Here is a 12,550-nt window from a genome sequence, read left to right as displayed (position 1 = left end):
GTCTCCCTGCTGAGCCGGGAGCCTGACATGGAGTTCCATCCCAGGACCTGGAGATCATGACCTGAGCTGAAGGCAGACGCTTTATCATCTGAGCCACCCAGGCGCCCCTAAAAAAAAAATTTTTTTTTTTTTAAGAGGCACCTGGCTGGCTCAATCAGTGGAGCTTATGATTCTTGATCTTGGGGTCATGAGTTCAAGCCCCATACGGGGTGCAGAGATTACTTAAATAAATACTTTTTTAAGGAACTTTAATTGTCCTAGGCCAATTTTTACATTATTCCATTACCATATCTGATTTTGTACTGCATTACCATATCTGACCCCAAAGCTACACACTAAAGAAGTTAGAAGACACTCAGGAGAGCTTCCACAGGTACTGATCATGTTATTTATTAAACCCTACAGTTGTTATAACCTTCCTGTGCAATCTCATCAGTAAGGAAGAACAAGGGAAAGAAAGTGAGAATTATATGCCAGACTATATAAACTAAGTTAAAGCACTCAAGTTATAGAAAAAGTAGTTAACAAACACAGGGCCAGCTGGGCGGGTAAATAAATATCAAGTATGTAGGTTTGCAGAAATTTTGAAGTTATATATTAATCTAATACTGGAATGAAATAAAGGTAGGTCTTTTTCCTTTAAAAAATGATTTATCCGGGCGCCTGGGTGGCTCAGTTGGTTAAGCGACTGCCTTCGGCTCAGGTCATGATCCTGGAGTCCCTGGATCGAGTCCCGCATCGGGCTCCCTGCTCGGCAGGGAGCCTGCTTCTCCCTCTGGCCCTCCCCCCTCTCATGTGCTCTCTGTCTCTCTCATTCTCTCTGTCTCAGATAAATAAATAAAATCTTTAAAAAAAAAATAAAAAAAAAAATAAAAAAAAAATAAAAAAAAAAAAATGATTTATCCAAGTTTTCAATGTTAGAGTTACTTCAAGTTGTACTCTATAAAAAGGACGTTTCAAGAAAAAAATTGATGTTAAAGTTTTAGGTTTAGTAAGAGAGCTCTGCAGATATAAAAGAATAAAAATATATCATAGGCCAACACACATAAAACCAGGTTTTTTACACAAGCAAACTAAGCTTTTAAAATTTCCAACAAACCTAACTCAACTATATGAACTGGGGGGGGGGGGGGGGGAGCTAACAAAAGCCTCCATAAATAAGGATATGGTGGACTTCTAAAAATGCATGTTTTCAGACCAGTGTTTCTCTCTCTTAAAGTTCAGGTTAGTCTCCACCTTGTTTTTTGGGTTTTTTTTTTTTTTAAAGATTTTATTTATTTATTTGTCAGAGAGAAAGAGAGCACAACAAGAGGAGCGGCATGCAGAGGGAGAAGCAGGCTCCCCGCTGAGCAAGGAGCCCGACGCAGCGCTCCATCCCAGAACCCTGGGATGACCTGGGCTGAAGGAAGACGCTTAACCAACTGAGACACCCAAATGCCCCATCCACCTTGTTTTATTTCGGTTAATTATAAATTATCTGAGAAAAAGAATAAGGTTCTACCACTTAATTTACCAGCTGAACACAATGTGATTACTCAGCAACAATGCCCTGTACTTAGAGAAGACCCCACAGTTGTGTGCTCTTATACATTAATTCTCTACTAACAAAAATCAAAGGAGACAAGACATGTCACACTATGGCTACTTCATAGGTGAAGAAACAAGGTCAACTGTATGTAAGTTTCTTGTTCTCAGTCGCATGGGTAATCATTGGCCAAACGGTCTTTTGACACCTACCCTAGAGTCCAGAGCTATACCATATACCCACCCATCTGTCTTCCCCTATTTGATATTTAAAAATTGCTAAATAATTTCACTTGTGGAAATTTACCCAAAGAAAATAATAACAAATGTGTACAACGGTAGAGCTACGAAGATTCTAGTTACAGTGTTATTTATAAAAGTATATATAATAGGGGCGCCTGGGTGGCTCAGTAGGTTAAGCAGCTGCCTTCAGCTCAGGTCATGATCCTGGAGTCCAGGGATCGGGTCCCCCATTGGGCTCGCTGCTCAGCGGGAAGTCTGCTTCTCCCTCTCATGCTCTCTCTCTCTCTCATTCTTGCTCTCAAATAAAATCTTTTTATTTTTTTAAAGATTTTATTTATTTATTTGACAGAGAAAGAGAGATCAGAAGTAGGCAGGCAGGTAGGCAGAGGGAGAGGGAGAAGCAGGCTCCCTGCTGAGCACAGAGCCTGATGCGGGGCTGGATCCCAGGACACCAGGATCATGACCTGAGCCAAAGGCAGATGCTTAACAACTGAGCCACCCAGGTGCCCCAAATAAAATCTTTTTTTAAAAAAGTGTATATAATACTGATATTATTTAAATGAACCATGGTACATCTGTAGATTCTGCTAGACCCCAATGCAACCAATTAAAATGTTACAGAAAAATATTAAATGACATGGCAAAATATCCAGAAAAAAAGGCAGGTTATAAAACCATACATACAGTATGATTCACATTTCTTTTTTAAAAGTATAAATGAAGGGTGCCTGGGTGGCTCAGTTGGTTAAGTGACTGCCTTCGGCTCAGGTCATGATCCTGGAGTCCCGGGATCGAGTCCCACATCAGGCTCCCCACTCAGCATGGAGTCTGCTTCTCCCTCTGACCCTCCTCCCTCTCATGCTCTCTCTCATTCTCTCTCTCGCAAGTAAATAAAATCTTAAAAAAAAATTTTTTTTTAAGTATAAATGAAAAGATGAATATGATTATACTCCAAAATATTGAGTCTCTATGAATTAACATGAATCTGTAAATTTCTAAAATGAAAATGTAGAGCTTTTGTAATAAGAAAAACATTTTCTTTAAAATGAAAGAACAAAATTATAGTATGTAAATAAACTGAAGTCAGACCTAGAACTTCACCATAATACTTAACAAAATCTAAGTAGGTGAATCTTTTTTCAAAAAGAGACTTTAAAAATTCTAATTTTTGAGGAAGAAATGACTAAGAAAAATATATTTTATGATGAAAACAGATTAATATATTTTATTTAAAATCCCTACACCCCTAGAACAAAATAAATAGCAAAATAAAAGTAATAGAATAGAAAAATATCCAACAGTCATAACAAAAAGTTACTATGGAAAGTAAAGAAATAATTAAATATATAAAGATATCACTCAGACCCCACTCAGTAAATGGTTAAAAGACAAAGTCTCTACAAACTCTTTTACAAAACAAATGCACAGTCTTGCATTAAAACCATAAATCAAGGGGCGCCTGGGTGGCTCAGTCGGTTAAGCGTCTGCCTTCGGCTCAGGTCATGATCCCAAGGTCCTGGGATTGAGTCCCACATCGGGCTCCCTGCTCCGCGGGAAGCCTGCTTCTCCCTCTCTTCTCCCCCTGCTTGTGCTCCCTCTCTCGCTGTCTCTCTGTCAATTAAATAAATAAAATCTTAAAAAGAAAACCAAGAAAACCCCACAAATCAAAATGGCTTTAAGGTATTACTGATTATATACTCATTAAACCAGCAAAATAATTCCTAATTATACATGCCAGTACTGATGAGGCAGTACTGCTAAACAAGTATATAAATACTGCTGGCAGCACCATAAATCGGCTCAATATTTCTAGAAATAAGTTGTCAATATTAACAAAAGTTCAATTTCTTTCTGAACAGGAAATTCTGCTTTTGGATTATACCCCCAAAGAAATAAAGAAATACAAAAGAAAGTAATCTGTAGCAAGGTATTCTCAGCAGTACTCATTATAAAAGCCAATGATTAAAATTACAATGCTGAAACTATGTGACAACATGGACTACTACAGGTTTTCTGTGTATTATGACAAACTGCGTCAACATTTACATTAATATAAGTGATTATGTAACCACTCGTTTTAACTATGTAAAACGCAGGTATCCTTACAAATGATATCTTAATATACAGAACTGGGCACTTAATACTAATCAGGGTCTTATTTTTGTTAAGTTCCTAATTTTAAAAATCAGATGAGAATTTAAAAAAAAAAAGTGTTCCAGTAAATTGGTCATATCTCAGTTTACGAGCTTATATAATATGACATATATAAGAATCCCACCTTAAATTTTTTTAGGATGCAGCTTTTTTAGCCAATTTAGTTATTACTGCAAAATATTTACATCATAATACTTAATATTAATATAATATTTAACCTCAGTAATACATTTCTAGTCCTTCCATGATTGCATTAGTATGTTTTTTCCTGAAACTAGTAGAATTTGTTAATACCAGGATGGACAATTTAATAAAATGTCACATGAAAAGCTAAGATACCAAGATACCGAGATACATGTCCTGGGTTTCCATCTCTAACTGATTCATCTTGAAATCACTGTCTTTCAGTGTCTTCCTTTCTTCTCTAAAAAAAAAAAAAAAAAAGATAATATATAATCACCTAAACCATTGTGAGATACTTAATAAAAATCAACTCTTCTCCCATCTACCCTCATAATACATAATTACAGAGAAAAAATTTACTCCCTCCTCTCTACTCTTCCTAAGTTTCTTAAAAGTGGTCTTACCCTACCTCTCTGCCATACTGACTCCCCCAGAAGCAATGAAGCACAATCATGGCAGGGACATACATACTCAACAAGTAGTTTTAAGAGATCTGCGAGCATACATATTTCCCATTTCCAGAAGATTAAATGTATGGTTATATACTCTAAATACAATGTTTACAGACAAAGCATTCATATGAAATATTCTCTTCTTTGTCCTTTAACTCTGAGGGTGACCCTAAAACAGCCTCTTCTCTACCTCAAACAATGGAAAAACAGCCTCATGCTAAACACCTTGAGCTCTAGTAAGTCAGTGGCACAACACACTTCCCACCTGTTAGGTGGTAAAAGAGGTGTTAAGTCTAGTCCATCCTGGGCCTACACCGAAGCTTCAATAATTTATACCACACTGCCTAACTTTACTCTTAAGATACCCTTTTCCTCCATGCCTCATTATAATTTTTTTTTCTGTCTTTTGAGACATAGAAGCAATCTCTGAACCAACTGTGGTTTCTCCACAGACCAAAAAGTTACAAAAGAATTCCTTTGCCAATTTACTGGGGGATTAGGAAGCAGTGTAACAAAGAGAAGTATAAACTGAATTAATAAGGTAACTCCGGCAGTCAAACCAAAACAATAACTATAATAAAAAAGTTCTTAATCACTTTTCCCCTGCATGGGCCACTCTGGTGAAGCCTGTGAAGCCCTTCCTAGAAAAGCATTTTTTTTTTTTTAAGATTTTATTTATTTATTTGACAGAGAGATACATACCGAGAGAGGGAACACAGCAGGGGGAGTGGGAGAGGGAAAAGCAGGCTTCCCCGCTAGAAGGGAGCCTGACGCGGGGCTTGATCCCAAGACCCTGGGGCCACCCAGGCGCCCCTAGAAAAGCATTTTAAAATGCACAAAATAAAATACATTAACACTGCATAATTCCAATTATACTGGAATGCAATTATCAAAATATTAAAATCACAAATTTATGACACAGTAATATCTGTGCTTTTTAATTAATCTTTAAATAAAAATATTTACCAGTGGATCTAATGATTAAACTTCTAAGTAATGATGAGTTATTCTGTAACAGTAAACTATGAAAATATCTGCAATTTCTATTGGAAATAGTCTCTGCTACTGCTAATACTACCAGTTGCCCACATTAATAATGAAAGAAAATGTGTAAAAAAAAAAAAAAAAAGATGCAACTTTTTTCCCTCTCCAAGTTCACAGACACAAAGGCTTATAAAACCTCTACTATACACAGAACTATATTGTATTTTTAGCTCAGTGTTAATTCTGCATTTAATAGCAATATTAATGTACCTTTAGCTACATAATGCCACGTCATTCAAGTAAAGCAAAGAGAGCAAAAAATTTTAGCTCCATTTTGCAAATAAAGAAGGCCAAAACCAAGGACAAGGGTAGTAAATGAAGAAAGTACCTGCAGAATACTCACTCTTCAGCCACTTTACCTCTTTTACCTAATCTTCATCATAACTACTCTCTTCCCTCTGCCCAAGATAGGTAGGTATCACAATCCTCATTCTTTTAATAAGGAATTTAAGATTCAGATAAGTGACCTGCCCAAAGTAAAAAATCTAGTTAACAAGTCAGAGGTCCTTGTAAACCCTAGTCCTGGGGCTCTTCTGGCTTTCATATTCTGCTTTTTTTCTGACATCATTCTAGGCAAGCTCATCTCAAACAATTACCAGAGCTTTTCAAGAAGAAGCTAAAGCTACATTCTTCTGTTGTTTTCAGGTCAAAAGACTACCTCTCAAGATGTTGTAAGTACACATTAATACTGGTATAATCACAGGGCGCCTGGGTGGCTCAGTCAGTTAAGCATCCAACTCTTGATCTCAGCTCAGGTCTTGATCTCAGGGTTGTGAGTTCAAGCCCACACCCAGCATGGAGCCGACTTTAAAAAAAAAAAAAAAAAAATACTCGGGGCACCTGGCTGGCTCAGTCGTTAAGCGTCTGCCTTCAGCTCAGGTCATGGTCCCAGGGTCCTGGGATTGAGCCCCACATCGGGCTCCCTGCTCCGCGGCAAGCCTGCTTCTCCCTCTACCACTCCCCCTGCTTGTGTTCCCTCTCTCGCTGTGTCTCTGTCAAATATATAAATAAAATCTTAAAAAAAAAAAAAAATACTGGCATAATCACCTCTGTAAATGGATTTCCTGTAAGGGTGATATACAGTTCCAAATAAGGTATTAAGTAGTTGCTTATGTAGAAAGTGACTTTTGTTCAAGGAAATCAAATATTCAACATTTTTGAGCAATTTTTACATGCAAAGCAAATTTCTAAAACGTAAATATAAAGCAGAATTGCAATATTAAAAACAAAAGTATTATAATGAATTCAGATTCTCTTCTAAAAGAAATCTGGAAATTTATTTATTTTTTATTTTTTTTAAATTTTATTTATTTATTTGACAGAGACACAGCGAGAGAGGGAACACAAGCAGGGGGAGTGGGAGAGGGAGAAGCAGGCCTCCCGCGGAGCAGGGAGCCCGATGCGGGCTCAACCCCAGGACCCTGGAATCACAACGTGAGCGGAAGGCTGGCGCTTAATGACTGGGCCACCCAGGCGCCCCAGAAATCTGGAAATTTAAAGGAAACACCTTATCTATATTGTTCCCAAGGCGGATAGAAAAACAAATAAAACATTACCATTTGCATTGATTAATTTTAAATGCTAAAAGCTAAGAAAGCTAAATCCAGTCCAAGTTCTTCATTTTACACTTACGGAAACACCAAAAACTAATACAGTAAGTGTTTAAAAATGTAAAAACAGATTCATGGAAGTCACCTTAGCAGCAGGAAAGAAGCAAAGTTCCAAAATGACGTGAATCCTGGCATATAATTCTATGCTTTATAGGTTTTGCAACACCAGACATCATAGTAGCTTACTTTCAAAAGAGAATAAAATTTCTTAAATTGGACAAAACTCTCTCATGCAGTTAATAAAGCTATATGGCAGTTCTATCATTAAGCTTCTAATTTTCAAGATATTCAAATCTCCCTTTTAGAAACTGGAATGCTGTCTGGCTCACAGTAGGCCCTCAGAAGTTTGTTGGTGATTTTATTGGTGAATTAAGTTTACATATAATATTCAATTGTCTTTTTCTGCTGATCATTGTCAAGGGCAATATTTTCCTCTCATTTATGTTATAAGATGACCAAACAATATATTAATAAGCAACACACTACAAGAGAGAGCAAACATGAAAGTGGGGGAGAAAAAAACTCCTCCCAACTAGGTCTCCCAAGTTCAGGACTCTATCATCTCTATTCAAGACCCTTATCAAATTAAATTTAAAGGCCAGATAATTTGACCCTTTTAATGGTAACTGTAATTATCATGCTGGTTGCTGATTGGTATATATACACCAACTTTGCTTAATAACCAAACTAAGATTTTATAGTTTCTCTAAGTCTAGAGTCTGCAAATGTCTTAAATATAAGAGAGCCCTGATGATGGCTAACAAAGTTTAATCCATCCCACACACTCAGTAAAAGCCAAACGGTTCCAGATTCAATTAAGCATGGCTGAGATTTCCTGTATTCCCATTCTCCCTTTTATCAAGGGTCCCTCTGCTGCATTCATGTGCCCGCATCATTCCATGCACTAGCCAGGATTTTTGGTTATAAACGACACCTACTCTGTAACTTATTGAAAGGTTATTAGTTAACGTACAGAAATAGGAAAATTAAAAAAATAAAGTAGGAAACAACATTCAGAACTCATATCACAGAAGACTCTGCTTAGAACACTGATGCACTATTAACTCCTGTTCCTATACACAAGAGCATTTAAGCAGTTAACACACTTTATAGTACAGCACATCTATATTCCCATTAAAGTGTGACTTTCTCAATATCTTACTCGCCAATTTGGCACAGAAGTATAAATGTAGGCATGGTATCTTAAAGTCAGCAAACGTTTTCCCTAAAGGGCCAGGTAAAGGGGCGCCTGGGTGGTTCAGTCGGTTAAGCATCTGCCTTCAGCTCAGGTCCTGATCTCAGTCCTGGGATCAAACCTGGCATAGGGCTCCTTGCTCATCAGGGAGACTGCTTCTCCCTCTCCCTCTGCTACTCCCCCTACTAGTGTTCACTCTCTGCTCTCTCAATAAATAAAATCTTTTTTAAAAAAGGGGAGGGGCAGATAAATAAATCTCTTAGGTTTTTCCAAGGCCATATGGTCTCTGCTACAACTACTCTGCTGTTGTAGCACGAAAGCAGCCATAGATAATATGTAAACAAATGTGCTATGATGTGTTCAAATAAAACTTTATTTATAAAACAAAACAAACAGGGACTAGGCTGCATTTGGCTCCTGGGCCAGTTTGTCAACACCTGCCTTCGAAGTATTTTAGCAGGAATCAACGCTTTTCATTTCATAATTTAAATAAATTTAGTACCCAAGAAGATAGAACTCACATATTCATGCTAGATTATGTACGACAGATCAATACTGGATATAACTTTGGGTGGGGGTAAGAAAGAATCCAAGACACTTGGTATATGAATAAGGAAAACAATCTAGTGGAAGGAGAGTCGTAAGAAAGGGCAATTCCATTACCCTTACCAGTGACTAGTTAGGTATGGAATATATCCCAATCCCAGCCTATGAGACGAAGACATCTGCTGGGGGGCTTCTGGAAAGGAGAGTCCTTCCCATTTCTCTGGGTACGGCCGTATGGATGGCATGCTAGTCCTGCTGCAGCCAGACTGTAACAAGAGGAAAAGTCTTACTATGAAGCCAATGTGAAAGACCACAGGGCAGAGAATTGTAAAGAGAAGGAGTCCTTGATGTCATTACTGAGCTATTCTTGAGCCTCTGGACTTTATTATGTAAGATAATAAATTTCCTCTTTATTTAAGCCAGGTTGAGAATTTTCTATTATTGAGGCCAAAGTATCTTATGTGGCAGAAGTCCTTGAAAAAAAGATTGCTCACTTCAGTTTGACTGCAGCCAGTTTTATTTAACTTCAACTTTCCACAAGTAAAAGAAACATTTAAGGCCCTGAAAGCTCACAGAGACTACCTACAACTCAGAAAAAACTATCTGTTCCAATTACTGATACTGAAATTCGTAACTTTATAAATTCTATAATCATGGGGAAAAAAACAAAACAATGTGCTACCTCCTTCTTTCATACTGTACCTAAGACATTCTTTTGACAAGATTTTTTTTCTCTAAATCAGCGGTTGGCAAACTTTTTCTGTAAAGGGCCAGAGAGTAAATACTTTAGGTTTTGCAAAATATATGGCCTGACATTACAGCTCACAAAAGCAGTCATATACAATATGTAACCAAATGGGATTTCTGTGTTCCAATAAAACTTCATTTACAAAATCAGGAAAGCAGGCCACATCTGGCCTGCCAACTAATTTGTTGACCTCTCCTCTAAATGGTTAACAGCAAAGAGAGTATCTTTCTCAAACAAACCAACTTGACTAAAACTCAAAAACAGTTTATTTCAAATGTATATAAATTAGGTAGAAAAGTAACCCAGCATGTCTTGAGCATTCTCATCTACATTAGACTGCTTGATGTTTAAAAAAAAAAAAAAAAAAAGTCATTACCTTATTGTATATATAACCTCTGCAAGATGCAATTTAGAATTCTGTTATAGGGTAACTGATATATATTACAATAGGAAAAAACAATACAAAACATGTATATGCAAATTTATAACATTTACCTATTAAATAAAACTAAGTGTTTTAAATTAGTAAATCTGCAAGGATTTCTATACATACTGGTTATTCAAAGAAAATAATTCTATACAACTCATAACCTGACTGGACCCTTCTTTTCCAGGAAGCTAAAGCTAGAGTTCAGTATTAAATGGAATGAGGAAAGAAGTAAATCATATGGACTGTATTTCCTTTCCAAACAGTTCCCAATACAAAGACACACATTTTTAAAGGACACCACTTTTCACTATCAATCATATGCCATACTCTAGGGAGAAAACAAAAAGTGAACTTCACCTCCAATCATTAAGCAAGAAAATTTGCACAAACACATAAACACACTTTTGAGATTATAGGAAATCACATTGTGTGATTGCATTCAACTGATAAAAATCTGAGAAACATTAATGTTTAACACAGTAATAAACAAACACCCTTTCAATGTCTGTTACAAAATAACCTTATTTTTATAGACTTTAAAATCATAAATATGAGATAAAAAGTGTATGTTTATCCTTGCGTAAGTATTGGCATTTTCCGTACAGAAGGAAAGAAGTGCTAATATTCATTAATTACCTATGAAAAACATGAGTGAGAAAGGGTGGGGGAGGGGGAGTTCTGGGGAGTGAAGAGGACTTTATTTTTCCTTTACGTCTTTCTAGATTTTTAAAGTTTGTCATAAAATGGATTACTTTCATATTCCTTAAAAATGGTTTAAAATTTATGTTCAGTATAAATTAATATTAAGAAATATACCAAGAACTAAAATGAGTAAGAAAGGCAGGATTCTGTGAAAAAAGCTAGAAGCTGAGGAACTCTCTGGTGTCAGACTGGCCACTTCCATCACGGAAGAGGTGAGCTTCACTGGCTGCCAAAAGGGAAGATCCCGAAGAACTTTAGCTATCAGTAAAAACACTATGAGGTTTAAAATAACCTTGTAAGAGGGGGGTCAACAGCAACTCAACCCAGTTCCGCTGAATCCAGTACCCCAAGGGTAGTATCAGGGTAGTTACGAAGTGTCCATTAGCTTTTGGTCTCCTGGAGGGCCCGACTTCCTTGAGTTCCCAGATTCACATCAGTAGCATAAAATTATATTAGCTTTACCCTGTCAGGTATGGTCCACTGGCACACCTCAGTCTTCATAATTTTCATCCGACACATTTTTTAGGCTTTGGTCTTTGGGAAATATTGGTTAAAATTTGCCATTTTTAAATCGCCTAAGTTAAAATTCATTAAGTTAAAAATAGATGAAAAAACAAGACTCCCACCATCATTCCACACTGTAGACTCTAATTAGAAGATATATAAATTATATTAAAAGATTGAGAATGGGGAGCCTGGGTGGCTAAGTCGTTAAGCGTCTGCCTTCGGCTCAGGTCATGATCCCAGGGTCCTGGGATGGAGCCCTACCTCAGGCTCCCTGCTTGGCGGGAAGCCTGCTTCTCTCCCTCTCCCACTCCCCCTGCTTGTGTTCCTTCTCCCTCTGTGTCTCTCTATCAAGTAAATAAATAAATTCTTAAAAAAAAAAAAAGATCGAGAACTGAAATTAAAATAAAAATATATAAAGACTTCAACAACCTGCCAAAGAGAAAAATGAATAACAAAATCCAATTCTGCTCTTGGCAATGGTAAAGCAATCAACAAAAAACAACCCTTCCTCTCCTCCCTGAGACTACTGACAGTGAGAGAAAAGTCTGTCATTTCTTACCACCAGAGGAAAAAGAATAATCAATTTAAGTTCCAGTTAAGTAACGACAATGTCTAAAACAAAGGACAGACTCAACATACTTTACCCACACCAAAATTAATTATATTTTTCCTACAAATATTTCTGAGTCTCTCCTACACACTTGTCCATGTGTAGGGATACAGGAGTGAACAAAACAATGTATAATCCACAAGAGCAAGAATTTAACATTTCTAAATGCCATAATCAAATTTTGCCTCATTTAAATAAAACTGTAAAGAACTCCAATGCATATCTATTATTTCCTTAATAATATATCAACTGCTCATTAAATTCCATCCGACATAAAAAAAAGTGATTAAGCAAAGAAACAAAGTCATACAATCCTTTTTACAGCATTACTATTAACTTCAAAGGTAGTGCTCTACCTTTTGTCATTTGTCACATTTTTGTCATATTAGTCTCTGAAAGATAAAACACACTGCTGAAAGCAATGGAGTTCTGAAAATTTAAAAAAAAAAAAGTGCAATCCTGAGTATTAATCTCTTCTCAAATCTAATAATGCTGTTTTGGCAAATGGATTAGGCCACTACTTATGTACCAGCCAAATGAACGGGGCAATTGTTCATTCAGAGCTCCGCCTGAAATATAAAAGAGTATTTAGTGCTCTAAAA

General features: G+C 36.8%; 1 protein-coding gene across 12 annotated transcripts in view; it reads right to left on the bottom strand.

Annotated features, from left to right (window-relative positions):
• RDX (radixin) overlaps nt 1–12,550 on the bottom strand; it is a 98,065-nt gene that overhangs the window by 84,257 nt on the left and 1,258 nt on the right. Inside the window, exons 2-3 of one of the 12 annotated variants that reach the window (XM_064577466.1) lie at nt 9,075–9,217; nt 4,269–4,345 (exon numbers count right to left, since the gene is read on the bottom strand). The exons of 7 other annotated variants lie outside the window; for them this stretch is intronic. The gene's annotated coding sequence lies outside the window, so the exon portion shown is untranslated. Of the gene's footprint in view, nt 1–4,260; nt 4,346–9,074; nt 9,218–12,550 lie in introns of those variants that run through there. 4 more of the 12 variants (XM_064577464.1, XM_064577465.1, XM_064577463.1 and 1 more) reach the window with 4 other exon arrangements.

Source organism: Mirounga angustirostris, unplaced genomic scaffold (genome assembly GCF_029215605.1).
Source record: "Mirounga angustirostris isolate CCGP_5_RB_7025 unplaced genomic scaffold, mMirAng1.0.hap1 SCAF_13, whole genome shotgun sequence".
In the NCBI taxonomy this organism is placed as follows: Eukaryota; Metazoa; Chordata; class Mammalia; order Carnivora; family Phocidae; genus Mirounga; species Mirounga angustirostris.
This window is presented reverse-complemented; position numbering and strand designations above follow the sequence as displayed.